Genomic DNA, 25,820 nt, shown 5'->3' with positions numbered 1-25,820 from the left:
ACATTAGCATCATAAAAAAATGACACTAGTGGGGCCCAAGGGCCTTGTAAATCTAGCCCTTAGTGTGCTAGTTACAGGAAAAGTATGAAATGTGCACCAACTGTTGCTATCATCAAACAGATGCAACCTTTTTGATTTTTTGGAATTTACAAAGATTCCCAGGAGATAGCATGAGTTGCTTCCAGCTTTAGAAGTTTCCGATTGCTTCCCAAGGAAACTTTTCTGAATTACCTCTCGCATGAAGAGGTACTTCCCCCTACCTCGGGAACTAACTGAAGCAGATTTGTCAACACATGAGTGTGCTCCAAACAAAGTTAAGATCACACCAAGGAAAAGTTGTATACATTTGTCTAGATTGCAGTTCCTCTCATGGAACTCATCCTTTTGTTTTGCTGCCTTGACACAGGTATTTTCTTACTCCATCTGCGAAAAACCCTAAGAAACCCTCTTAGAATAAACTATCCATAACCCAAACATCTGCGAAAAACCCTAAGAAACCCTCTTAGAATAAACTATCCATAACCCAAATATCATAGCAATGATTGAAGGTGGCTTTTTACTTCATGATATTCCTTGCCTATCTCCCGACATTCAGGTAAATAGTGGCACTGCCTTGAAAACAAAGGAGGGTTGGCTATACAAAATAAATCGTTGATTGGTAAAGCCAACTGGTCAGACCTCGGCGAGTCCGCAATATTTTATTTGCACAAACATATGTAATGGTCATTAAAAGATCAAAGGTTGGTAAAAGTAAACATTTTTTCATCAAAAAGTGGTGTGCATATTTCGAAAAGAAAAGAAAAAATAAATACTGACTCACCATAAAATTAAATGAAATAATTAGCCCACTAGTTCTCACATTCAGGTGGACTCATTTTTTGACAGATGGACACAAGCAAAATGCCTTCTCTAATGAGCTGACCCATGGCCCGTGGTTAATGTGAGAGGAAGTAAAATGTGAAGGGCACTTGAACAGACTCATGGATAAAGAGGGTTAGCTGATCGCTCCTGTATGGATATGGAAACCACAGGGGAGGACTGCTGATAATGAGCTTTGTACGAGTATCACCCTAGGTTGCAGCCTAGCTAATGGGCATTAACCCATTGTCTCTCCTGGCTACACTATGCCTATTTTGCTGTAAGAGGTTTTTATTCCTGGATACAACCAACCTACCATGCTCTAGGAGCCTACCACTTTTGTTATAGACTGTTCCTAATTTGAGTCAGTGGGGGCCACTGGCACTCATTTGTTAGAGATGCGCCCTTATGTTTTCCTGATTAGTCATTTCCAGAGAAAAAGTAAGGGAAAACACACAAAGGAGAAAGAAAGAGGAAGCAAAAGATGGAAAAACTCTCAGAGAAAAAGCAGGAGTCTACAAGAGTGAGATAATAGGGGAATGGGGTTTTTGGTATTGGATTAAAAAGGCCTGAGGTGGACTGAAGAACACGCAAGCTTGGTATGTGGTGCACTGACATTTAATAGTGCTGACAGCAGAATTCTGAACTCAGCTTTTGGCCCCAGCATTCATTGTTTAACAAATTAAACAGTGGGTGCAAACCACCAATAGATCAACTAGACAGGTACAGCTCACCTCCAGGCCAACTCCTTATTCAGACCCCAACATCAAGATTGACCACTCTAACACTAACCACAAGATGAAGGAATGTATATCTAGCCTTTCTGACAGTCCTCCCGGTCTCACTGTGATCTAATCTGTTACCATATAACATGATACCAGTTCACTACCTAATCTTGCATCATCAATCATACAGGCATATAATGTATTAAAAGTTCTATGGAATCTTGTGGCCAGACACCGGATGTACCAGCCCACCTAATTAACCAATCAATACTAACCAGCCAGGTCTGCCAAGGTCGGAGAAGTCATCCACACACTGCTGGTTACTGAGGGGCTCTAACATATCCCACTCTGCAGGTCCTATCAAAAGAATGTTAATATCAGCACACCTTGGCAAATCTTGTTAACTGATGTCTCATACTGGCATTCCCATAAAGGAGACCTATAGTCTATTTGGGCATATCTCTGATTCCTACTCACTCTTTCTCCACACCTGCTATCTTCGCTCAAACTATGATACCACAGAGTGGCCAACCTCTTGCTTTAACCAGCATAGGAAATATAACATTAAGAACAATTACCAACATATTCAAGGGACCTGCAGAGCAAATCGGTGCTCCCACCATACCACAATCTATAAAAATGTATTTGTTGCTCACTCACACTTCCTGATACATCACCCCACCCAGCACAGGGTCCCATAACCCACGGCCACATCTCTGAGGTGATAATGCATGGCACGGAAGCAATAAGAAACAAATCAAAGACAACTCAGTTCACCCATATGATGTAGTGGGCAATCTGTGTGGATACAGTGTGGCACAGTAGAAACACTACAATAGAATATATATTATCTTGCTTGCAAATAATGTTGTTTCTTTTTACTGTTTTAAATCCTCAGATTGCATTCTATCCCAAGATGCACCTCCATAAAACTCTGCATGAAAAGTTGCCCCTGACTTAAAACCATATATTGTTTTCATTTCCTAGCTTTCTACTGAATGATCCTCTCTTTATCTTCAATCCACTGCAGGCATCCAGTCTCTGAGTATAGCGTACTTTAAGTTGCATGACTGACTGTCTTATTTCTTATACTTTAATTTCAGAAAATTGACTACACCTTATTTCATTATAACAAGTTTATTTGAAACCATATCCCTGCAACCTTACACTGCTTAATCCCCTCTTGTCTATTTATCCCAACAACCGTCTGCATGAACTCACCTTTCACCCATTATTGTTCACTCCTAACTCCTATTAACCTAATCTACCACAAGAAAACTGTAGTTAATGCATGGAATCTTTTCCCTGTCAGCATTAAACTAATACAAATACCCCATAGATTATCCTTTCTTCGTAAAGCTAAATAAGATAACAATAAGAAGCCAAAAACCAAATATACAATTCTGATGCTTTTGTCCATTTTCACAAGAGATTTAAAACTAGCATAAGACTATCACAAATGTCTGAACTAAGAATTCCAGCTCCCAAATCACCGGAGGATAACAGATAAAAGGTTCAATATGTTTTACTTAAATTTTTATATCCAGAACCAAAACAACGCAGTGCTCTCCACAAGCAGGTGTTTGAATACACCACTGTTTTATATTACATCATATTTATTGAAACTATGGAACACTGATAGAACAATGTTTTCATATGCTCCGCATAACCACTGCCCACCAGTTACACCATACTCCCCACAAAGCAAGAGGCAGTGGAAACAGGGACATAGGAAAAACAATATGACAATATGAAAAACATATTTACTTTTCTTCACTAGTGTTGGTAAACTCCCAACAACCTTTTTTTTAACAAAAATATTGCATTTCAATTATTAAGTAAATATAAGGAAATTTATTTATTTAAATATAAACAAATTAGTAGACATAAAATATTTAAGTAAATTAATGTCCTAGATTTTTTTTTACTGAAAATTGATACTTGCTTACATTTAATTGTAACAAGGTAAATGACACACCCGTATTCATTAGAAAAAGGGCATACAGCATACGTAAAATTATATCCAGTCAATAGATTAATAGGTCGTAAAAAGGATATTATAAATAATATATTCAATAAATTCCTCAATGCCTACACAGTTATCTTCAACCAAATACACAAGGTTTCTGTTGTCAGTTCTAATTTTATGTAGTCAGATGAAAATTTGCATCAAAGTATGTCTATGTTCAAACCAATTTAATTACACCAGATACCGCCTAATTCTTTTCATGTATTTGTTTTACATTGAGTTTATATGTAATATGTGTATTCAAATATAAATGTATGCCAACTTATCTGTGGTGTTAAAAATAGATTGCACTCCCTTTTAGTCACAGCACATTGCCCTCATGGACTTCATAGGCTGAGCCACAGCAACACAATTATTGACAATACCATTTAACACTGTTTTCTCCCCTATTTACCACAGAGGCACTAATACAGAAATATTGGTATATCATTTTTTCTCACAAAGTAAGTAACCTTGTAGACTACACCTGCTCCATTGAAATAAGGTCCTTGAATTAAAACTCATGGTTTCCAATTCTTACATCCTCGCTCAGTGCATTCTGGTGCACTGCCAAAACATTTGTCTAGAAATGACCTTCTTTTCATCTAAGCCTCTCCAGCCACCAGGTGCCCAAATCTGCACCTCAAACAAGGTGACACAACCAATCTCAGCAGTGCTAAGTCTGTTCAAGGGTTAAAAGGATTCTACACCAAAGTTGCAGTTAAGACACATTACAGCATATTTCAAATAGAATTTTGATATACTTCTTCAATTTCAGAAGCTACTGAAAGACCTCAATATTTTATCTGCTTCACTACTTTTAAAAATAAAAAAGTGATTCAATTTATGTATGTCCAAATTTAGCATATGATTTTAAAGTTATTACTTGGCATTACTTTTTTTAAATAAAGCTGCCCCCAATTTCTCGATATTTATAAACCCCTCACAATTTGTGATTAAAATCTAGAAAGTACACACAAATTGATTCTAAGCAAAAGGAATCAATGTTAAGTCAACAACATATTGCACAATTAAGAATTGAGGTATGTCTGCTTTATCTGCAGAAACACAGCCCTAATATCCCCCTTTTTTCTTGTATAAGTCAAGTGTATCTGTATCTATTAATTTTCAGTGTATATCTGCACCCAGATGTTTCAATTCAACCCTGTTAGAAAATACTTTGATGTTATTTTCTGTCATAGCAAATTTCTTATGACATAGTCAAACACTGATGAAAGGTCTATATATAACTGAACAACGATTTGGAAACTTAGTGTAAGCAGGCAACATGTCATTAACACAATCTGATATTACCTGAACAAAGCCCAGCCAATATGCCAATAACAGCAAAATAAATGAAATTGACAGAATTATTTGAAAATATTTCTCTGGCTTCAACCATACAATATGAAGCATGGTCTCTATCAGGACTGGTTTTATACACTGGTACACGAAAACCACTGTTCTATGAACATGCTTTTCTGTCATCAAATTATGTATAGAGTTGTTTAGCTACTCCATCAGGTGCTGCATTTGTAGTGTGATTTATTCCACTCAATACCTTGCACATCTAACAATTTGAAATAGACAAAGTTGGCAATTTGTTTTCAAATATCACATTTTTTCCTCTTGGTCTAAGAACAAGTACCAAGGCCATATTTGCACCATTGCATAGAGAGACCAAATCGGACTTCTTGAGAAACTTGGATTTGGCTTTCCAGTGACTCAAGTGTAAATTCTAGAAAGACTGTTAATGTTTGACGTGTGGACTGGGAATTATCTGACAAGTTTAAGTAGCCCAAAACACCCAGTCTGTGACTGTAGGTGGCATACCTCTAAATTCCGAGATCTTCTAGTGAAGAGAGCTTTGCTACCAAGATAAAGAATCCAGGGTGGGTGGAGGGTGAGGGGGGGGTAAATGGGAAAAGGGCAAAGTGGACATCAGCCACACAAAGACAAGCAAAATGGCCTGGCTGCTGACCTCACATTCCACAGGCCTGATCCAGTGGGGAGAGCCATTTAATCAAAATCTCTCTTCAGCCACCCTAGCCTCGCACCAAGGTGGGTCAGAAGATGGAGTGACCATCTGGATGACATTTATCTTTGAAGTATAAAGGGAGGCCACAGACTAAAATAGGACCAGCATGTAGGCAAGCTCCGATAGCCAGCGACCTTGAGCCTCTGTTAATATCTTGGTATTCGGGCTTTCAGGGCTAGCACTGGCTGTAAAGTAAAAAAAAGTGCTCAATACTGGTTGATGGGTATAGTGTAGGAATTGAGCTATGATATGCTCATAGATCTAAACCAAACAGTGCTGAACACTACTATACAGTAGGCTGCCCATACTGTGCTAAAATGTTTATGCTGGAATTCAGAGAAAGAGGAAGAAGACTCATTTGAAATCTTGGGAAGCAAGAAACTGGACTAGCAGTGCTGTAGATTCCCGAGTGGAGGGACAGTGGATATTTATTTCCAGAATTTGTTGTACCAAGTGCCTCTGGATTAGTAAAAAGTAAACTTACAGTTCTGGTTGATTTAGCCTGTCTGTGCTGACCACTGAAAGAGTGGACTATACAACTTCAGTCCATTGGACAGCTAGAAAGCGGGTCTTAGAGACGCCCTCGGGATTCACTGTACCTGGTATTCTTTTCAGTGTGAGTATTGTTGCCCCGGCTCCTTCTGTGGACTTAGGCAGGTCTCATTCATGATGTGATCTTTGGACATTCCAACCAGCTCAGGACCGGTTGTCCCCTGGGAGTGCGCTGGGGATGACAACAAGCACTTTGCAAAAGAAGTATACAGGTTTTGTACCGCTGTAATCATTTCCTTTCTAGAATTTCTAAAAAAACTTTAAATCTCATTTCAAGATGGTTGATCTTATTGATAATTGCCTTTCTTTCCCAAACTAATATGGCCCCTGACTTCCTGTTTAGGGTTCCTGTTTCCTGCATTTAAGAATTCTATGAACTCTATTTTACTGTGCTGCAACGGAGTCAACGTCTGATTTTTCAATGGGTCATTGCCCCATTGTCTTTGATATGTGTTCCTGCTTTTTGCTTCTTCTAGCATTTGATTGAAGATACCCTCAGCTCTGTTTTAATTCAGATCTGTTTACTCCATTTTTTCTGGGGTTATTTTTTATCCTTCAGTTCCTGCCCTGCCTTGGAGGTTATTGATGTATTTCCTTTTAGTCTTGGAATTCCTTCCTGCAAGCACCAGCTCTTACACATGAACCTACTGCGTACAGTAAAACGGCTTCTGAAGGGCATCACCAGTACCTCCAAAACGGCTACGTCAGGATCAAAAGTATATCCTTTGTGTTCAGCCGTTTGCCCTGATGCTCCCATTCTGAAGATGCAATTGAGCCAATGTGGACTTGAGAGGTTCCAGTAGTCTCCTGAACTGTGTCTAGAAGAGTGAATTCTTACTTTTTGATAGATAGCTGTTGGACAGGCTTGTGATCGTTCACTTCTATTGATTCACTGGGATAGCCGCCCGATGGCGGTGAAGAAAAATTTGGTGGCACTGGAAGCCAAAATAATCGGCACTTATAAGGCCTTCAAATTCATTTCATAGAGGGAAGTGTGCACCAGTCAAAGAGGTAACTGGCTCAGACCAGTCTCTCAGCCTTTGAGAGGCTCAGAAGGGTACTTCCTTTTTGGGTGCAAAGCTGACCTCCAGCGTCCACTTTTGCTAATGCTCCACTACTACCATTGGATTTTGCCCGCAACTGTTTTCTTAGGGAATTTTTGCACATTTTCAGTAGGAATTCATAATGCTTGCTCGATCTCTTGAATGTATTTTTGTTGGGTTGGTGCTAGGTTGGTATTGTGAATATTTATCTTGTTGATTGCTTGACCACAAATTTATCAAATTATTGCTAAAATATTTCACTCATGTTTCCTTGAAGTGAAGCCTCTTCCTTGAATCACAGCTACTAAATGTAAGTCCAAGATTCGCTAGGCACTTAATACTTTTTTGCACTAAATTGTTTGGCTTTGAGGGAGCTAGACCCAAGCTCACATTAAGATTTAGGCTAATCTCCTGCCGTTAACAATGTGCTTTTTTCACAATCGTTGTTAGTTTCAATATGTGTTTTAAGCACCTCAACCAACCATGAAATAAAGGTATAATTAAGAATGATCCATGAGGAAAAAGGAAACTAGGTTATATCCACCTGGGTGTTCTAATAAATTATGAACATTAATAACAACAAATTGTATTGACCATTTTCAAATACCCAATATTTGGTGTAATCCTAGTGACTATATTTTGATCATCTACTACTCCTTTTATCAATTGGAAATTAAACTTAGTGTAATTAATATAAGTAATCAGGCATCCTTTCTGGCTACCTTTTGACAGAACTGTAGCAGTCATGTAATAACGTAATTCTCCAATTCATGTGGCTCAAGATGCCATATGTTTTTTTAAAAAGTCTTTACATGAAACATAATTATCTTCATTAACCACCAGTCTTCTGACACTTCCAGACTTTCAAGAATACAAATTTCATCCTTTCTTATTTCCTAGAACGAATTGTCATTTTAACTAAAACTTATTTTGGTTTGATTTAAAATTTCACCTTCTGTTTCAATAAAATGTGATTAACTATTGCTTTGTACTTCATGTCCAGAAATGAAATAATGTCTTTGCTCAACACATTATCTCTGAATAGACCATTATTTAATCTTCAGTGCAAGATTTGTACCTATTTTTTATTCACTAGTTTTGATTGGGAAAACAGAAAAAACATACATATAATTATTCTGCACCACAGTGTCCTTTGTTTAATTACAAAGAGTTGATAACAATCACACCTCTAAAGGATAATGATCTAAACAATCACTTTTGTCAGTTAATAGTTGTAATCGTTAGGGTCAGGCACAGCAGACATTATTCTTCATAACACAATAAAGTAATTTTTCTTGGTGTACAACGCAGATCTAATACCAAACACTAAACTAACTTGCACTGAAATCACTAATATACCCTTAAGTAAAATTATTGAAGGGGATATTGTCAAACAATAACAGGGCTTCAAGGAAAATACATAGGTACCCTAATTCAGTGTGTCAGGAATATGTGTACTGTATCTTCTTTCATCTAGCAAGATAATGCAATGGAAAAATGGAAAATATATGTGGAGGGAAAAGTGAAAAGTGGAGCGAATAATCAAACAGAGAAATCGGAGGCTATGGGTCTCTCACTCAGTTTCCTAGGAGTGCTAAGGACACCGACCAAAACAAAAACCCTAAAATATCAAATGTTAACAAGTTGATATTAGTACAAGATCAAAATTTGGAGTGGCATATAGCACAATAACTCAGAAGAGACACCAGAAAAAAGTAATTTCTGTAGCTGTGAAAAAATTTCTGATTCAACATACCTAGGTAGTCAGAAGCAATTTCTGCCCACGGGGTGAGCATCACAAGTGTTTCATGTGAACACATTCCTCAAAAATGTTGTGTGACATAAAGATAAAATCCCTCACGTGCCTGCGTCACTAAAAGGGTCACTTGTCCCTCGTTGTTCAATGCTCTCTCAAGATAAGAAAGCACATGTGATGCATGTTGTAGAGCAGCTGAAACATCTCAATTAGAAATGCTCTCACAATTGTTTACCATTCATCATCAAAAGCCTCTTTCTGCAACACACATAATTTGTGCAAGGGTCTGCGTAAGTAAATTAGGATCAGGGTCATCACACAACACATTTGCCGATCTCCTCTTTCTTTGCATTGACTCGGTGTGCCAGAGTTTGGAGAATGCACATATTGGGGAATACTCCACACTGACTGCCTTTAGAAATCCATATATATGCAACTTTTCATGGCTTTGGATGGCCTCAAAAATATGGAGTAAGGCAAGACACTGCAAAACGCTGTGTTACCTCATTCTGCACTGAGGACACGTTTCATGGGTGTTCCCACGCAGCCCCCTTAGTTTTTGCCACATTTCCAGATTTACCAAAACTGGTACACCTGGGAATGCACCAAAAAGATACACCTCCCCAGGAGAGGGGTAACGAGGAGAAATTGTTTTATTTCTCCTCATTAGTTTCTTTTCTATGCATGCTGCATTCTGCAGCACACATAGATAGAGGAATATGCCTGCAAGGATTGGTATTGTGCAGGAAGGTGCTCCTTCCTTGACAACAACAATTGTGTATGCAAGGATGCCTGCGTAGGCAGCCCGCTGTGTGCCAGCGCAGGGGGAAACAACAGGAATGAACCACTGTATGCCTTAAATACGGCGCATTCCTACCCTTTCCAAGTGGCACAGCACGGCAAGGAGATTTGCTGCAGTGCACTGCGCCACTTTTCCATAAGTATGGCCCTGCCTATCTGTCTAGCTGGCGAAGTGTTTGCAGCCCATCATCTTACCATCCCAAAACAGCTTTTTATTGGGAAAATGTTGCGCCCTGTTACTCTTTATAAATATGAGTCGTTCCTAATTTGTTAATAACTTAGGACATCCTTGTCTATTGCTCTGTGGGTTCATTATTTCTCAACATAACTAATTGTTTGGATTGGAAAATCAGAGGAGTTTCCTTTTGCCCATAAATATTTGTAATTAATTCGAGTTTTCAACTGATCAATCAGTTCATTGTTTTCAGAGGTGATGGATGCTTAGCTCCCATTGTGTTTTTGTGTGCAAAACTGTGGCATGAAAGGGTGTTACGCATGTCACTCAAAATTAGGTACAAACCAGTCTGCTTGTTTCGCTTTTTTGCCCTGAAAACACGCGCTGACCTTATCTCGTTGCTCGCTGTGGAGGCCGAGGGGCCCCGCTGCGCTGAAATGACTGACCCTGCACGGCTTCCTAAGAGTGCGGCCCACATCACGTCCGCCTGGCTTCAGATAATACTGGCACTTGCCCAAAGCTCATGCGGCCGCAACCGCTTCCTGCTTTTAGAAGTGATGGGGATCCTAACTTTAAATGTCGTTTCACTACTCCTGGATAGCTGCCAAAGGGACCAATGTCACGTTTAACACTTTCATGGCTTTTATGCCAGCATCACTTTGCACTCGAGGACTTCAGGGCCAAAAGTACGGGAGAAAGTTTGGCAACTGCTTTGGAGGTGACACACTCACTTGGAGCCTCGTGGTAGCTTGGCTTCTGATGCCATGAGCTAGCCTCCATCCTATGCAGCGTCAGTGGGCGCTCCTGCACCTCCATGTTATCCTACCAGCACTGTGCGTGCCAACCCGAGAATGGGCCATCCATTCATTTCCATGTATGTAGGGGAAATTGTAGCATAATTTATTTCACTATTATATTCGGTATTATATATAAGGAGGTTAATTTTGCACTATATCCATGCATGGATTTCTCCAAAGTAATACCTAGCGTGTTGCAGCTGGGAAATTAAGAAAACATTCAGTATTACTACTTTATATCCAGGGCCCAGTAATTATAAGGAAGGTATGGGCCAAATTATGCGGCAGGGTTGAGTAAATTATGCGGCAAGAAAAGGCAAATCATGCCGCACATATTGTAATAGTATTACTTCGATATTTTGTCACTTTTACACTTTTTTATCACTGCCGAGATATTAGTTGCAACCCAACTGTACCAGTTTAACACCTAAATAAAGTGATAAGCAACAGAAACGTGACCAGTCAACCTTTACAAAGTGTCTTCCTATGCGCAGCAACACGTGTTGTGTTTTTTTCGGTAACCTTTGAACCACCGGAGCTAAAAAAAAAAACACTTTAGTTAAATACGCTGATTATACAGCAGATGCTGTATTATGTGGCAAATGCGGCAAATCTATAACCATACAAAAAACGCTGCGGCCGCTCAGTGCATAATTCCAGTGGCCCTGGTTACATCCAATATTAAAGCATTGAACTGATAACAAGGAGGTAATATTGTGGCGTAAGTACCACACCATGCGCTATCAGTATTTACCCGGTGTGGTATTACCGCCTCAAAAACCTGCTACTCGAATTGAAGTTTTTTGTGAAGTAGCTCCTATGAGCTTCTTTAGTTTTATGAATCAGGGCTGCTGTCTACTCATGAGTCCAAGGAAGGTGAAAACGTCATCATTGCGATCTTTACATACCTTATTTCAAACAAGGAAAGAATTAAGATAAAATATCACTTCTTGGCCCAAATGTGAAGATAAGGAAGGTCTCAATGTTAACTAACTGATATTCCCCCACCAGTGACATCACCCACCGGCGATACCTGTTCAAACCTCTGTTAAAAACACTGATGGGGGCTGGAATAGCTACATCTGCTGGGAGTCTCAACAAATGTAAAGCTAATAGCTGTGGTCTCAGCAATCTACTGTGATGGTAACATTTTGAAAATTGGGTTAATGTAAACAGGTGCCACAAAAATAAACAAGCATTTGCAATGCAATGGGTCTCGCGTTTGCTCAAGTTAGAGCTATTAGCTTTACAAACTCCTAACCAGACTTATCTTGCCACATAAACTGAAAATGAAAGGTAATACAATTTCACATAAAGGAGCCAATTGAAAGCGCCGTGCCATTAGCGTGAAGGTGAATAATCAGAACAAAAAGACCGGTCCAGTTTCGCCTTTGCATAGTAATAGAAAAAGAAAACGAGCACAATCGCACTGTCTTAAACCTTGAATTTGCAAAGGAGCGCAAGGATAAACAATAAAATTAAAGTGGTAGTCATGAAAAGCGCTCGATACCTGCCCAGCGAGATCATGCTGCCTACAAAATAAAGAGAAAAAGCAGTCCAGAAACCAAATGGAAAACATGGAGCCTCATATGTTTTCAGTAGTTGTCCGGCTCTCGAGGAGGGCTAAACACCAGAGAAGGCATGATGTATGCATGCCTTTCACTAATGAAATCAAGTGAATTTTAAAAGGCAAGCCCACAAACCAACAAAAGTGATGTGCATGACATCGGCTTGTTTAAAAGCCCACAGAGAGATTACAACAGGGACTCTAAAAAGGGGAAAACAACATGATGCAATCTAAACGTAGCAAACAAATGCTTGCAATAATTATGTTAAATGTAAAAATAAATTAACCATTGATTAATAGAAGAGTATGGGAGCTTCCTAGCTTAAGGAATACTTACAACAGATATAGAAAAACATTTTAGTCTTAATGCAAATCATAGGAAAATGTGATTTTGATTGGGGCTAAGAAAATTGCTGTAATGTGGAGATAAACACATTAGAATGATTTAAAACGTGAAGGGGATAAAGAATGGAAAGAAAAAAACATTGGCAAGTTCTATACTTCTCTATAGGGTGAATGTGCAAGTGATCAGTTCTATTGCTTACGGTGCAGGTGATCCAATGGCAGAAGTGAGGTGCTCCACTGCCCTATGTGTAGGTTGTAAACACATAAACAAAATGTGCTTGAAAACTGAATTGAAGAAGACAGCTAAATAAAAACTTCTCTGGTATGCATATATGTATCAATCAATCAATCAATCAATCAGATGTTTTAAAGCACACTGCTCACCCATAGGGTCTCAAGGAGCTGAGTTGTGTGTCCTCAGAGATCCGTTGAAGAGCCAGATCTTGAGGTCCTTTCTGAACTGAGGCAGCGATAGCGACTGTCTGAGATGAATCAGTAAGATGTTCCAACCTTTTACTGACAGGTATGTGAAAGATCTTCCTCCAGCCAAGGACTTCTTTATGCGGGGTACGTTTGTGAGTGACTGCTGAGATGAACGGAAAGGTCTGGAAGGGGAGTGCTAGGTTATGCAGTGGTTGAGGTAGCTGGATCCGCTTTCGTGGAGGGCTCTGTAGGGATGCATGAGGAGTTTGAAATTGATCCTCTTCTCGATGGTGAGACAGTGGAGGTTTTTCAGGTGTTCTGTGATGTGCTCTCTACAGGGAATGTTTAGGACGAGTCTGGCGGCGGCGTTCTGAATTTGCTGCAACTTGCTCAGCTTCTTGGTGGTTCCGGCACAGTGGGCATTGCCGTAGTCAAGTCTCTTCGTGATTAGTGGTGTGTCACAGTCTTGCTGCAGTCGGTTGGTATCCATCAGAAGATCTTTCGTAGGAGTTGGAGGGTGTGGAAGCAGGTGGAGACGACAGAGTTGACCTGCCTGGTCATGGTGAGCGTTGAGTCAAGGATGACGCCGAGGTTACATGCGTGGTCTGTGGGGGTGGTGGGCCTGCCAAGTGTTGAGGGCCACCAGGAGTAGTCACAGGCTGAAGAGGAAGGTCCCATGATGAGGATCTCGGTTTTGTCAGAGTTCAGCTTAAGGCAGCTCTCCCTCATTCAGGTGGCGACTGCATCCATCCCGTCCGTGAAATTCTTCTTGGCTGTTGAGAAGTTCTCGGTCAGGGAGATGAGCAGATGGGTGTCATCTGCGTAGGAGACAATGTTCACACTGTAGTTCCCGATGATAGGGGAGAGCAGGGTCATGTAGATATTGAACAGCGTAGGGCTCAACGGTGATCCTTGGGGTACTCCACAGCTGGTGTCAGTAGGTTTTGACAGGTGTGGCAGGAGTCTCACTTTCTGTCTTCTGCCTGTCAGGAAGGAGTGTATCCATCAATGGCCCTTGCCGCGTATGCCTGCTGCATGGAGACTAGCGCACAGGGTGCAATAGGATACTGTATCAAAGGCGGCTGAAAGACCAAGTAGGATGAGGGCTGCTGTATATCCGCAGTCGAGAAGGGAGCGGATGTCATCTATGGTGGCGAGCAGGGCGGTTTCGGTATGGCATTTAGTTCTGAATCTCGATTGGGAGATGTCCAGGATGATGTTGTGCTTGATGTGTTCGCATAGCTGAGTGTTGATTGCTTTTTCGGTGAACTTAGCTGGGAAGGGCAGCAGTGAGATGGGGCGGTAGTTCTTGAGATCCGTTGGGTCAGCTGTGGGTTTCTTCAGAAGTGGTCGGATCTCGGCGTGCTTCCAGTCTTCTGGTTGGTTGCTGACTCTAGGGAGCAGTTGATGGTCTTGCAGAGTTCGGGCGCGATCAAGGCGCTGGGCTTGTTAAAGATGTAGTATGCATTTTCATTTTTTATTACACAGGACTAGCAAGAAAGCTAAAGCTGCCTCTATGTTAAACAGGAGGTACAATGCGTGCTGACAGTTAACGTGTCACTTCCTCATCCCCTTTCTCTTCCTAGTACTCAGTGCTAGAATAGTGAATAATTAGTGCTGGTGCTCAAAGCGCTGTTCAGAAGGCGGTGGCACAAGCTCAGAGTACGACGCTGTGTGACCTTAAATCCACCTCAGGCTGCTTTGATCCACCACCAGGCAAAGGGGGTCACAGCAAATTGAAAGTGTTCTGATCACACCATGGGTTGCAGAACAGCTATATGAACCGAAGAAAGAGGACAGGACAGGTAGGTACATTTATTTTTAATAAATACTGGGCCCATCGCACAGGGGAGAAAAATTCAATAGCTGTGGCCCTGTTAAATAAGTGCCGAAGCTAAGCACTGGAAACCACTGGCACAAATTAAGCACTGCTAATACTTAGTATTTGTATTGGCACTACCTCAAATTCGAAAATAAAACTCATCCTGTTCCCCTACAACCCTCCTCCCCTGATTAGAAAGAAACCCAAAGAAGGCTCCCATCTCAACCACACCATCTGACCGTCCAGGTTCCATCAGTGCTTCATCTCTGATGCAGAGGCTGCAGATGCCTTCCGATATTTTGAAGGGCAGCTTCAAGGGCAATCATCGTCTAACATGCTTCTGCCCTGATCCCTCCTCTACTGGGGAAATGGGTGTCACCTCAAGATGTAAACGAAAAGGAGCCTCTTTTGTAGTACCTCGATTAGTATTTCAGGTCCTTGACTTTATTTTGACAACCTAATGTGTTCTGGGAGTTACAGGAAGGCTTTGATTCCATTGAAACAAATAGACTAATCTAACCTGTAACAGGAAAGACATCACATGAACTGCGGTGGAAGCCCTGAAACCAATACTTTGGTTTTGTTAATGGTAGAAACACAAACACCTCTTTGCCTTATGTCCCCGAAAATGAACCCTAAAGATGGTGCACAAGCTCAATGAACTAGATGATCAACCTTTTGGCCCAGCTGGCTCTGAAGTAGACCCCACACTCTATGCCGGGTACTCAATATTTTTCAATTGTGAATTGTACTGGTGTTTAAATCTGTCAGGCATAGGCTTTACAAGTGCACAGGTTTCATGTCTATTTATGTTTAGTGAGTTGAACACTGACACTTCTAGGGACATCCAGAAGTGTATTGCCCTTCCATGGTCCTCTGTAGCTGCCTTCTTTGCTTCCCAGAGTCCATCAGGATAAATATCTGAAGCAGCTGATCCTGAACAGGAGTTAGGCCCGCAGCTGTGCTCCCCGTCCTCTGCAGCTGCATTTCGCAGAATCCTGCTTTCTTCCCGGATACATACATGAAGCTGTGAATACCTACATGGAGTTATGTCTACAGCCTGAATGCCTGGTCCTCTGCTGCTTCTGCTGCATTGTCCAGATCCTTAGTGTCCACCTAACTCCATATGGAAAGCCATACATTACTACAGAGAGTTATATCTACAGCCAGACCTCCTAGTCCACTGCAGCTGAATTGTCCAGATCCCTTGTCCCGGATTTAACAAGCCTTTGCTTTGTCCTTGCTGCGCCTTGCGCAAAGGCTTCAGTAATATTTACAAAGCCATGCAAGGGATGATTTACGCCACCTTGTGTGGCTTTGTAAAGAAATGTAATGCAATGCAGCTGCTTGTGCTGCGTTATGTTACATTTCAAGTCGGAAGGCGTTCTGTGGGTGGAGCATGGGTGTTCCCATGCATCCACCCATGGATTTTGGCATACTAAAGCTATTAATCCTGGGAATGTATCAAAACGCGAAGCCTTTCCCAATGAGGCATAACAAGGAGAAATCTCCTTATTTCCCCTCATTCTTTCCTCTTTCCGTGTGTGGTGCACTCTGCAGTAGAGGAAAATGCATCCTGCATCAGAGGAAAATCCGTCTAAGGATTGTTTTTGTGTAGGAAGGTGTACCTGCCTGCACAAAAACAATCCTTACTGTGATGTGTTGGCGCTGGCCTGCACACAGTAACCAGTACAAGGAGAGAGCAGAAATGTTCCATATCTTTGTAAATATGGAGTATTTCTGCTCTCTCACTTTCACGCAGCTCAGCAACTTTGCTTGCTACCCAGCATTGAGTGAAAGATTAGAAAATGGCCCCCCTGGTGTCTACCTGGATGTGTATCTGAAGCAGCAGATAACTACAGAGGCAGAGCCGGTGAGTCTGGGCCCTGTAAATGCAGAGCCCGGATCTCTGGTGTCAACCCGGATGCAGATCCAAGCAGCACTTTAATACAGGACGCTATGACTAGACCCCTGGTTAGAGACATAGCTCCTGAAATCAGTTTCTTTGAGAATGTGCTCCTTCGCCTGAGGTTTGACAACACTGGTATCTACTGAAAAATATATAATTGTCTTTTAGGTTGACTCTAGTGAGATACATAGTACGAAACTTGACCTTAATAGGAAAATGTCATAATTCTTACAGAATCTTTCCGGAGTACACAAGCACAGTGTTTGGCAGACATGACCTAAAATGACTTAGTTTGTTGAGAATGTTGCCTACTTCCACTGAACTATGAAATCACAGGAGGCCTCCAGGGCAGGCAGTCCGCTCTTCTCCAATATACAAGCGTGCTACAACGTTGACTAATCTCAGTGCATTTCAGGAATAAAACTTCTCTCCACCAGGAGAAGCAACTGTATGTTTCAACAAATATTCCGCCAGAAAACAGCGTCCTCACAACGCTATGCTCCCTAAATCATGCACACCCCCATGGCTGGGCTGATTGTTAAGTGAGGTCCTGAGTTGCCAGGAGCATAGCTGCTAAGCAAGAATGTTTGAGAAGTTGTTCTAATGATTCAAGTTGGCAGGAGTTATTTCTCCGGAATCACTCTCTTTGGAATGAGCTCTTCCTAAAACAAGGAAACAGAGAGTGCCAGTACCACCAAAGCTTTGGTGACAGACAGTGCCAGAACCAGAGAACGCCCAGTGAGAGAAGCAGTATCCACCAGAACCTTAGAAAGCCCTGCAGCAGAAGCAGAGAGTGCCAGAGCAACAGAAAGCCCTGCAGAAGCAGAGGGCGCCAGAGCCATAGAAAGCCCTGCAGCAGAAGCAGAGAGTGACAGAACCTTAGAAAGCCATATAGCAGCAGCAGAGAGTGCCAGAGCCATAGAAAGTCCTGCAGCAGAAACAGAGAGTGCCAGAGCCATAGAAAGTCCTGCAGCAGGAGCAGAGAGTGCCAGAGCCATAGAAAGCCCTGCAACAGGAGCAGAGAGTGCCAGAGCCATAGAAAGTCCTGCGGCAGGAGGAGAGAGTGCCAGAGCCATAGAAAGCCCTGCAACAGGAGGAGAGAGTGCCAGAGCCATAGAAAGTCCTGCGGCAGGAGCAGAGAGTGCCAGAGCCATAGAAAGCCCTGCAGCAGAAGCAGAGAGTGCCAGAACCTTAGAATGCCCTGCAGCAGCAGCAGAGAGTGCCAGAGCCATAGAAAGGCCTGCGGCAGGAGCAGAGAGTGCCAGAGCCATAGAAAGGCCTGCGGCAGGAGCAGAGAGTGCCAGAGCCATAGAAAGTCCTGCGGCAGAAGCAGAGAGTGCCAGAGCCATAGAAAGCCCTGCAGCAGGAGCAGAGAGTGACAGAGCATTAGAAAGCCCTGCGGCAGCAGCAGAGAGTGCCAAATCAAATCAAATCATTAACATTTATAAAGCGCGCTACTCACCCGTGCGGGTCTCAAGGCGCTAGGGGGGAAAGGGGGGGTTATCGCTGCTCGAACAGCCAAGTCTTTAGGAGTCTCCGGAAAGCGGAGTGGTCCTGGGTGGTCCTGAGGCTGGTGGGGAGGGAGTTCCAGGTCTTGGCCGCCAGGAAGGAGAAAGATCTCCCACCCGCCGAGGAGCGGCGGGTGCGAGGGACGGCAGCAAGTGCGAGGCCAGCGGAGCGGAGCCAGAGCCATAGAAAGTCCTGCGGCAGGAGCAGAGAGTGCCAGAGCCATAGAAAGCCCTGCAACAGGAGCAGAGAGTGCCAGAGTCATAGAAAGCCCTGCAGCAGAAGCAGAGAGTGCCAGAGCAACAGAAAGCCCTGCAGAAGCAGAGGACGCCAGAGCCATAGAAAGCCCTGCAGCAGAAGCAGAGAGTGACAGAACCTTAGAAAGCCCTACAGCAGCAGCAGAGAGTGCCAGAGCCATAGAAAGCCCTGCAACAGGAGCAGAGAGTGCCAGAGCCATAGAAAGTCCTGCGGCAGGAGCAGAGAGTGCCAGAGCCATAGAAAGCCCTGCAACAGGAGGAGAGAGTGCCAGAGCCATAGAAAGTCCTGCGGCAGGAGCAGAGAGTGCCAGAGCCATAGAAAGCCCTGCAGCAGAAGCAGAGAGTGACAGAACCTTAGAAAACCCTGCAGCAGCAGCAGAGAGTGCCAGAGCCATAGAAAGTCCTGCTGCAGGAGCAGAGAGTGCCAGAGCCATAGAAAGCCCTGCAACAGGAGCAGAGAGTGCCAGAGCCATAGAAAGTCCTGCAGCAGAAGCAGAGATAGAAAGCCCTGCAGCAGAGAGTGCCAGAGCCATAGAAAATCCTGCAGCAGAAGCAGAGAGTGCCAGAGCCATAGAAAGCCCTGCGACAGGAGCAGAGAGTGCCAGAGCCATAGAAAGTCCTGCGGCAGAAGCAGAGGGTGCCAGAGCCATAGAAAGTCCTGCAGCAGGAGCAGAGAGTGCCAGAGCCATAGAAAGTCCTGCGGCAGGAGCAGAGAGTGCCAGAGCCATAGAAAGCCCTGCAACAGGAGCCGAGAGTGCCAGAGTCATAGAAAGCCCTGCAGCAGAAGCAGAGAGTGCCAGAGCAACAGAAAGCCCTGCAGAAGCAGAGGACGCCAGAGCCATAGAAAGCCCTGCAGCAGAAGCAGAGAGTGACAGAACCTTAGAAAGCCCTACAGCAGCAGCAGAGAGTGCCAGAGCCATAGAAAGCCCTGCAACAGGAGCAGAGAGTGCCAGAGCCATAGAAAGTCCTGCGGCAGGAGCAGAGAGTGCCAGAGCCATAGAAAGCCCTGCAACAGGAGGAGAGAGTGCCAGAGCCATAGAAAGTCCTGCGGCAGGAGCAGAGAGTGCCAGAGCCATAGAAAGCCCTGCAGCAGAAGCAGAGAGTGACAGAACCTTAGAAAACCCTGCAGCAGCAGCAGAGAGTGCCAGAGCCATAGAAAGTCCTGCTGCAGGAGCAGAGAGGGCCAGAGCCATAGAAAGCCCTGCAACAGGAGCAGAGAGTGCCAGAGCCATAGAAAGTCCTGCAGCAGAAGCAGAGATAGAAAGCCCTGCAGCAGAGAGTGCCAGAGCCATAGAAAATCCTGCAGCAGAAGCAGAGAGTGCCAGAGCCATAGAAAGCCCTGCGACAGGAGCAGAGAGTGCCAGAGCCATAGAAAGTCCTGCGGCAGAAGCAGAGGGTGCCAGAGCCATAGAAAGTCCTGCAGCAGGAGCAGAGAGTGCCAGAGCCATAGAAAGTCCTGCGGCAGGAGCAGAGAGTGCCAGAGCCACAGAAAGCCCTGCAGAAGCAGAGGACGCCAGAGCCATAGAAAGCCCTGCAGCAGGAGCAGAGAGACCAGAGCCATAGAAAGTCCTTTGGCAGAAGAAGAGAGTGCCAGGACCATAGAAAGCCCTGCGACAGGAGCAGAGAGTGCCAGAGCCATAAAAAGTCCTGCGGCAGAAGCAGAGAGTGCCAGAGCCATAGAAAGTCCTGCGGCAGGAGCAGAGAGTGCCAGAGCCATAGAAAGCCCTGCGACAGGAGCAGAGAGTGCCAGAGTCATAGAAAGCCCTGCAGCAGAAGCAGAGAGTGCCAGAGCAACAGAAAGCCCTGCAGAAGCAGAGGACGCCAGAGCCATAGAAAGCCCTGCAGCAGAAGCAGAGAGTGACAGAACCTTAGAAAGCCCTACAGCAGCAGCAGAGAGTGCCAGAGCCATAGAAAGCCCTGCAACAGGAGCAGAGAGTGCCAGAGCCATAGAAAGTCCTGCGGCAGGAGCAGAGAGTGCCAGAGCCATAGAAAGCCCTGCAACAGGAGGAGAGAGTGCCAGAGCCATAGAAAGTCCTGCGGCAGGAGCAGAGAGTGCCAGAGCCATAGAAAGCCCTGCAGCAGAAGCAGAGAGTGACAGAACCTTAGAAAACCCTGCAGCAGCAGCAGAGAGTGCCAGAGCCATAGAAAGTCCTGCTGCAGGAGCAGAGAGTGCCAGAGCCATAGAAAGCCCTGCAACAGGAGCAGAGAGTGCCAGAGCCATAGAAAGTCCTGCAGCAGAAGCAGAGATAGAAAGCCCTGCAGCAGAGAGTGCCAGAGCCACAGAAAATCCTGCAGCAGAAGCAGAGAGTGCCAGAGCCATAGAAAGCCCTGCGACAGGAGCAGAGAGTGCCAGAGCCATAGAAAGTCCTGCGGCAGAAGCAGAGGGTGCCAGAGCCATAGAAAGTCCTGCAGCAGGAGCAGAGAGTGCCAGAGCCATAGAAAGTCCTGCGGCAGGAGCAGAGAGTGCCAGAGCCATAGAAAGCCCTGCAACAGGAGCCGAGAGTGCCAGAGTCATAGAAAGCCCTGCAGCAGAGAGTGACAGAACCTTAGAAAACCCTGCAGCAGCAGCAGAGAGTGCCAGAGCCATAGAAAGTCCTGCTGCAGGAGCAGAGAGTGCCAGAGCCATAGAAAGCCCTGCAACAGGAGCAGAGAGTGCCAGAGCCATAGAAAGTCCTGCAGCAGAAGCAGAGATAGAAAGCCCTGCAGCAGAGAGTGCCAGAGCCATAGAAAATCCTGCAGCAGAAGCAGAGAGTGCCAGAGCCATAGAAAGCCCTGCGACAGGAGCAGAGAGTGCCAGAGCCATAGAAAGTCCTGCGGCAGAAGCAGAGGGTGCCAGAGCCATAGAAAGTCCTGCAGCAGGAGCAGAGAGTGCCAGAGCCATAGAAAGTCCTGCGGCAGGAGCAGAGAGTGCCAGAGCCATAGAAAGCCCTGCAACAGGAGGAGAGAGTGCCAGAGCCATAGAAAGTCCTGCGGCAGGAGCAGAGAGTGCCAGAGCCATAGAAAGCCCTGCAGCAGAAGCAGAGAGTGACAGAACCTTAGAAAACCCTGCAGCAGCAGCAGAGAGTGCCAGAGCCATAGAAAGTCCTGCTGCAGGAGCAGAGAGTGCCAGAGCCATAGAAAGCCCTGCAACAGGAGCAGAGAGTGCCAGAGCCATAGAAAGTCCTGCAGCAGAAGCAGAGATAGAAAGCCCTGCAGCAGAGAGTGCCAGAGCCATAGAAAATCCTGCAGCAGAAGCAGAGAGTGCCAGAGCCATAGAAAGCCCTGCGACAGGAGCAGAGAGTGCCAGAGCCATAGAAAGTCCTGCGGCAGAAGCAGAGGGTGCCAGAGCCATAGAAAGTCCTGCAGCAGGAGCAGAGAGTGCCAGAGCCATAGAAAGTCCTGCGGCAGGAGCAGAGAGTGCCAGAGCCATAGAAAGCCCTGCAACAGGAGCCGAGAGTGCCAGAGTCATAGAAAGCCCTGCAGCAGAAGCAGAGAGTGCCAGAGCAACAGAAAGCCCTGCAGAAGCAGAGGACGCCAGAGCCATAGAAAGCCCTGCAGCAGAAGCAGAGAGTGACAGAACCTTAGAAAGCCCTACAGCAGCAGCAGAGAGTGCCAGAGCCATAGAAAGCCCTGCAACAGGAGCAGAGAGTGCCAGAGCCATAGAAAGTCCTGCGGCAGGAGCAGAGAGTGCCAGAGCCATAGAAAGCCCTGCAACAGGAGGAGAGAGTGCCAGAGCCATAGAAAGTCCTGCGGCAGGAGCAGAGAGTGCCAGAGCCATAGAAAGCCCTGCAGCAGAAGCAGAGAGTGACAGAACCTTAGAAAACCCTGCAGCAGCAGCAGAGAGTGCCAGAGCCATAGAAAGTCCTGCTGCAGGAGCAGAGAGTGCCAGAGCCATAGAAAGCCCTGCAACAGGAGCAGAGAGTGCCAGAGCCATAGAAAGTCCTGCAGCAGAAGCAGAGATAGAAAGCCCTGCAGCAGAGAGTGCCAGAGCCATAGAAAATCCTGCAGCAGAAGCAGAGAGTGCCAGAGCCATAGAAAGCCCTGCGACAGGAGCAGAGAGTGCCAGAGCCATAGAAAGTCCTGCGGCAGAAGCAGAGGGTGCCAGAGCCATAGAAAGTCCTGCAGCAGGAGCAGAGAGTGCCAGAGCCATAGAAAGTCCTGCGGCAGGAGCAGAGAGTGCCAGAGCCACAGAAAGCCCTGCAGAAGCAGAGGACGCCAGAGCCATAGAAAGCCCTGCAGCAGGAGCAGAGACCAGAGCCATAGAAAGTCCTTTGGCAGAAGAAGAGAGTGCCAGGACCATAGAAAGCCCTGCGACAGGAGCAGAGAGTGCCAGAGCCATAAAAAGTCCTGCGGCAGAAGCAGAGAGTGCCAGAGCCATAGAAAGTCCTGCGGCAGGAGCAGAGAGTGCCAGAGCCATAGAAAGCCCTGCGACAGGAGCAGAGAGTGCCAGAGTCATAGAAAGCCCTGCAGCAGAAGCAGAGAGTGCCAGAGCAACAGAAAGCCCTGCAGAAGCAGAGGACGCCAGAGCCATAGAAAGCCCTGCAGCAGAAGCAGAGAGTGACAGAACCTTAGAAAGCCCTACAGCAGCAGCAGAGAGTGCCAGAGCCATAGAAAGCCCTGCAACAGGAGCAGAGAGTGCCAGAGCCATAGAAAGTCCTGCGGCAGGAGCAGAGAGTGCCAGAGCCATAGAAAGCCCTGCAACAGGAGGAGAGAGTGCCAGAGCCATAGAAAGTCCTGCGGCAGGAGCAGAGAGTGCCAGAGCCATAGAAAGCCCTGCAGCAGAAGCAGAGAGTGACAGAACCTTAGAAAACCCTGCAGCAGCAGCAGAGAGTGCCAGAGCCATAGAAAGTCCTGCTGCAGGAGCAGAGAGTGCCAGAGCCATAGAAAGCCCTGCAACAGGAGCAGAGAGTGCCAGAGCCATAGAAAGTCCTGCAGCAGAAGCAGAGATAGAAAGCCCTGCAGCAGAGAGTGCCAGAGCCACAGAAAATCCTGCAGCAGAAGCAGAGAGTGCCAGAGCCATAGAAAGCCCTGCGACAGGAGCAGAGAGTGCCAGAGCCATAGAAAGTCCTGCGGCAGAAGCAGAGGGTGCCAGAGCCATAGAAAGTCCTGCAGCAGGAGCAGAGAGTGCCAGAGCCATAGAAAGTCCTGCGGCAGGAGCAGAGATTGCCAGAGCCATAGAAAGCCCTGCAACAGGAGCCGAGAGTGCCAGAGTCATAGAAAGCCCTGCAGCAGAAGCAGAGAGTGACAGAACCTTAGAAAACCCTGCAGCAGCAGCAGAGAGTGCCAGAGCCATAGAAAGTCCTGCTGCAGGAGCAGAGAGTGCCAGAGCCATAGAAAGCCCTGCAACAGGAGCAGAGAGTGCCAGAGCCATAGAAAGTCCTGCAGCAGAAGCAGAGATAGAAAGCCCTGCAGCAGAGAGTGCCAGAGCCATAGAAAATCCTGCAGCAGAAGCAGAGAGTGCCAGAGCCATAGAAAGCCCTGCGACGGGAGCAGAGAGTGCCAGAGCCATAGAAAGTCCTGCGGCAGAAGCAGAGGGTGCCAGAGCCATAGAAAGTCCTGCAGCAGGAGCAGAGAGTGCCAGAGCCATAGAAAGTCCTGCGGCAGGAGCAGAGAGTGCCAGAGCCATAGAAAGCCCTGCAACAGGAGCCGAGAGTGCCAGAGTCATAGAAAGCCCTGCAGCAGAAGCAGAGAGTGCCAGAGCAACAGAAAGCCCTGCAGAAGCAGAGGACGCCAGAGCCATAGAAAGCCCTGCAGCAGAAGCAGAGAGTGACAGAACCTTAGAAAGCCCTACAGCAGCAGCAGAGAGTGCCAGAGCCATAGAAAGCCCTGCGACAGGAGCAGAGAGTGCCAGAGCCATAGAAAGTCCTGCGGCAGAAGCAGAGGGTGCCAGAGCCATAGAAAGTCCTGCAACAGGAGCAGAGAGTGCCAGAGCCATAGAAAGTCCTGCGGCAGGAGCCGAGAGTGCCAGAGTCATAGAAAGCCCTGCAACAGGAGCCGAGAGTGCCAGAGCAACAGAAAGCCCTGCAGAAGCAGAGGACGCCAGAGCCATAGAAAGCCCTGCAGCAGAAGCAGAGAGTGACAGAACCTTAGAAAGCCCTACAGCAGCAGCAGAGAGTGCCAGAGCCATAGAAAGCCCTGCAACAGGAGCAGAGAGTGCCAGAGCCATAGAAAGTCCTGCGGCAGGAGCAGAGAGTGCCAGAGCCATAGAAAGCCCTGCAACAGGAGGAGAGAGTGCCAGAGCCATAGAAAGTCCTGCGGCAGGAGCAGAGAGTGCCAGAGCCATAGAAAGCCCTGCAGCAGAAGCAGAGAGTGACAGAACCTTAGAAAACCCTGCAGCAGCAGCACAGAGTGCCAGAGCCATAGAAAGTCCTGCTGCAGGAGCAGAGAGTGCCAGAGCCATAGAAAGCCCTGCAACAGGAGCAGAGAGTGCCAGAGCCATAGAAAGTCCTGCAGCAGAAGCAGAGATAGAAAGCCCTGCAGCAGAGAGTGCCAGAGCCATAGAAAATCCTGCGACAGGAGCAGAGAGTGCCAGAGCCATAGAAAGCCCTGCGACAGGAGCAGAGAGTGCCAGAGCCATAGAAAGCCCTGCGACAGGAGCAGAGAGTGCCAGAGCCATAGAAAGCCCTGCAGCAGAAGCAGAGAGTGCCAGATCCATAGAAAGTCCTGCGGCAGAAGCAGAGAGTGCCAGAGCCATAGAAAGTCCTGCGGCAGGAGCAGAGAGTGACAGAACCATAGAAAGCCCTGCGGCAGAAGCAGAGAGGGCCAGAGCCATAGAAAGTCCTGTGGCAGAAGAAGCGAGTGCCAGGACCATAGACAGCTCGAAGACAAAAGCAGAGAGTGCTAGAATCATAAGAGGCTCTGTGATGGAAGCAAAGGGTACCAGAACCAGAGACGGCTCGGTGACAGAAGCAGAGAGTGCCAGAACCATAGAAGGCGCCTTCATGGAAGCAAAGAATACCAGAACCAGAGACGGCTCGGTGACAGAAGTAGACAGAGAGTGCCAGAACCACAGAAGGCTCTGCCATGAAAGCAGAGTGTCGGAACCAGAGACGGCTCGGTGACAGAAGCAGAGAGGGCCTGAACCACAGAAGGCTGTGCCATGGAAGCACAGAAACCGGGAGCATAGAAACTGCAGTGATAGAAGCAGTGTATGCCACAACCATAGAAAGCCCTGCGGCAGAAGCAGAGAGTGCCAGAACCATAGAACGCTCAATCATGGAAGCAAAGAGTGCCAGAACCAGAGACGGCTCGGTGACAGA

At 46.0% G+C, this 25,820-nt stretch overlaps 1 protein-coding gene and 1 long non-coding RNA gene across 5 annotated transcripts in view; one reads left to right on the top strand and one right to left on the bottom strand.

The window, feature by feature from the left end:
• SLC38A5 (solute carrier family 38 member 5) overlaps nt 1-25,820 on the bottom strand; it is a 372,114-nt gene that overhangs the window by 235,532 nt on the left and 110,762 nt on the right. The window lies entirely within an intron of this gene.
• The window catches only part of LOC138260989 (uncharacterized), a 75,200-nt gene that overhangs the window by 30,947 nt on the left and 18,433 nt on the right, over nt 1-25,820 (top strand). The gene's annotated exons all lie outside the window — the stretch shown is intronic.

Source organism: Pleurodeles waltl, chromosome 10, assembly GCF_031143425.1.
Source record: "Pleurodeles waltl isolate 20211129_DDA chromosome 10, aPleWal1.hap1.20221129, whole genome shotgun sequence".
In the NCBI taxonomy this organism is placed as follows: Eukaryota; Metazoa; Chordata; class Amphibia; order Caudata; family Salamandridae; genus Pleurodeles; species Pleurodeles waltl.
This window is presented reverse-complemented; position numbering and strand designations above follow the sequence as displayed.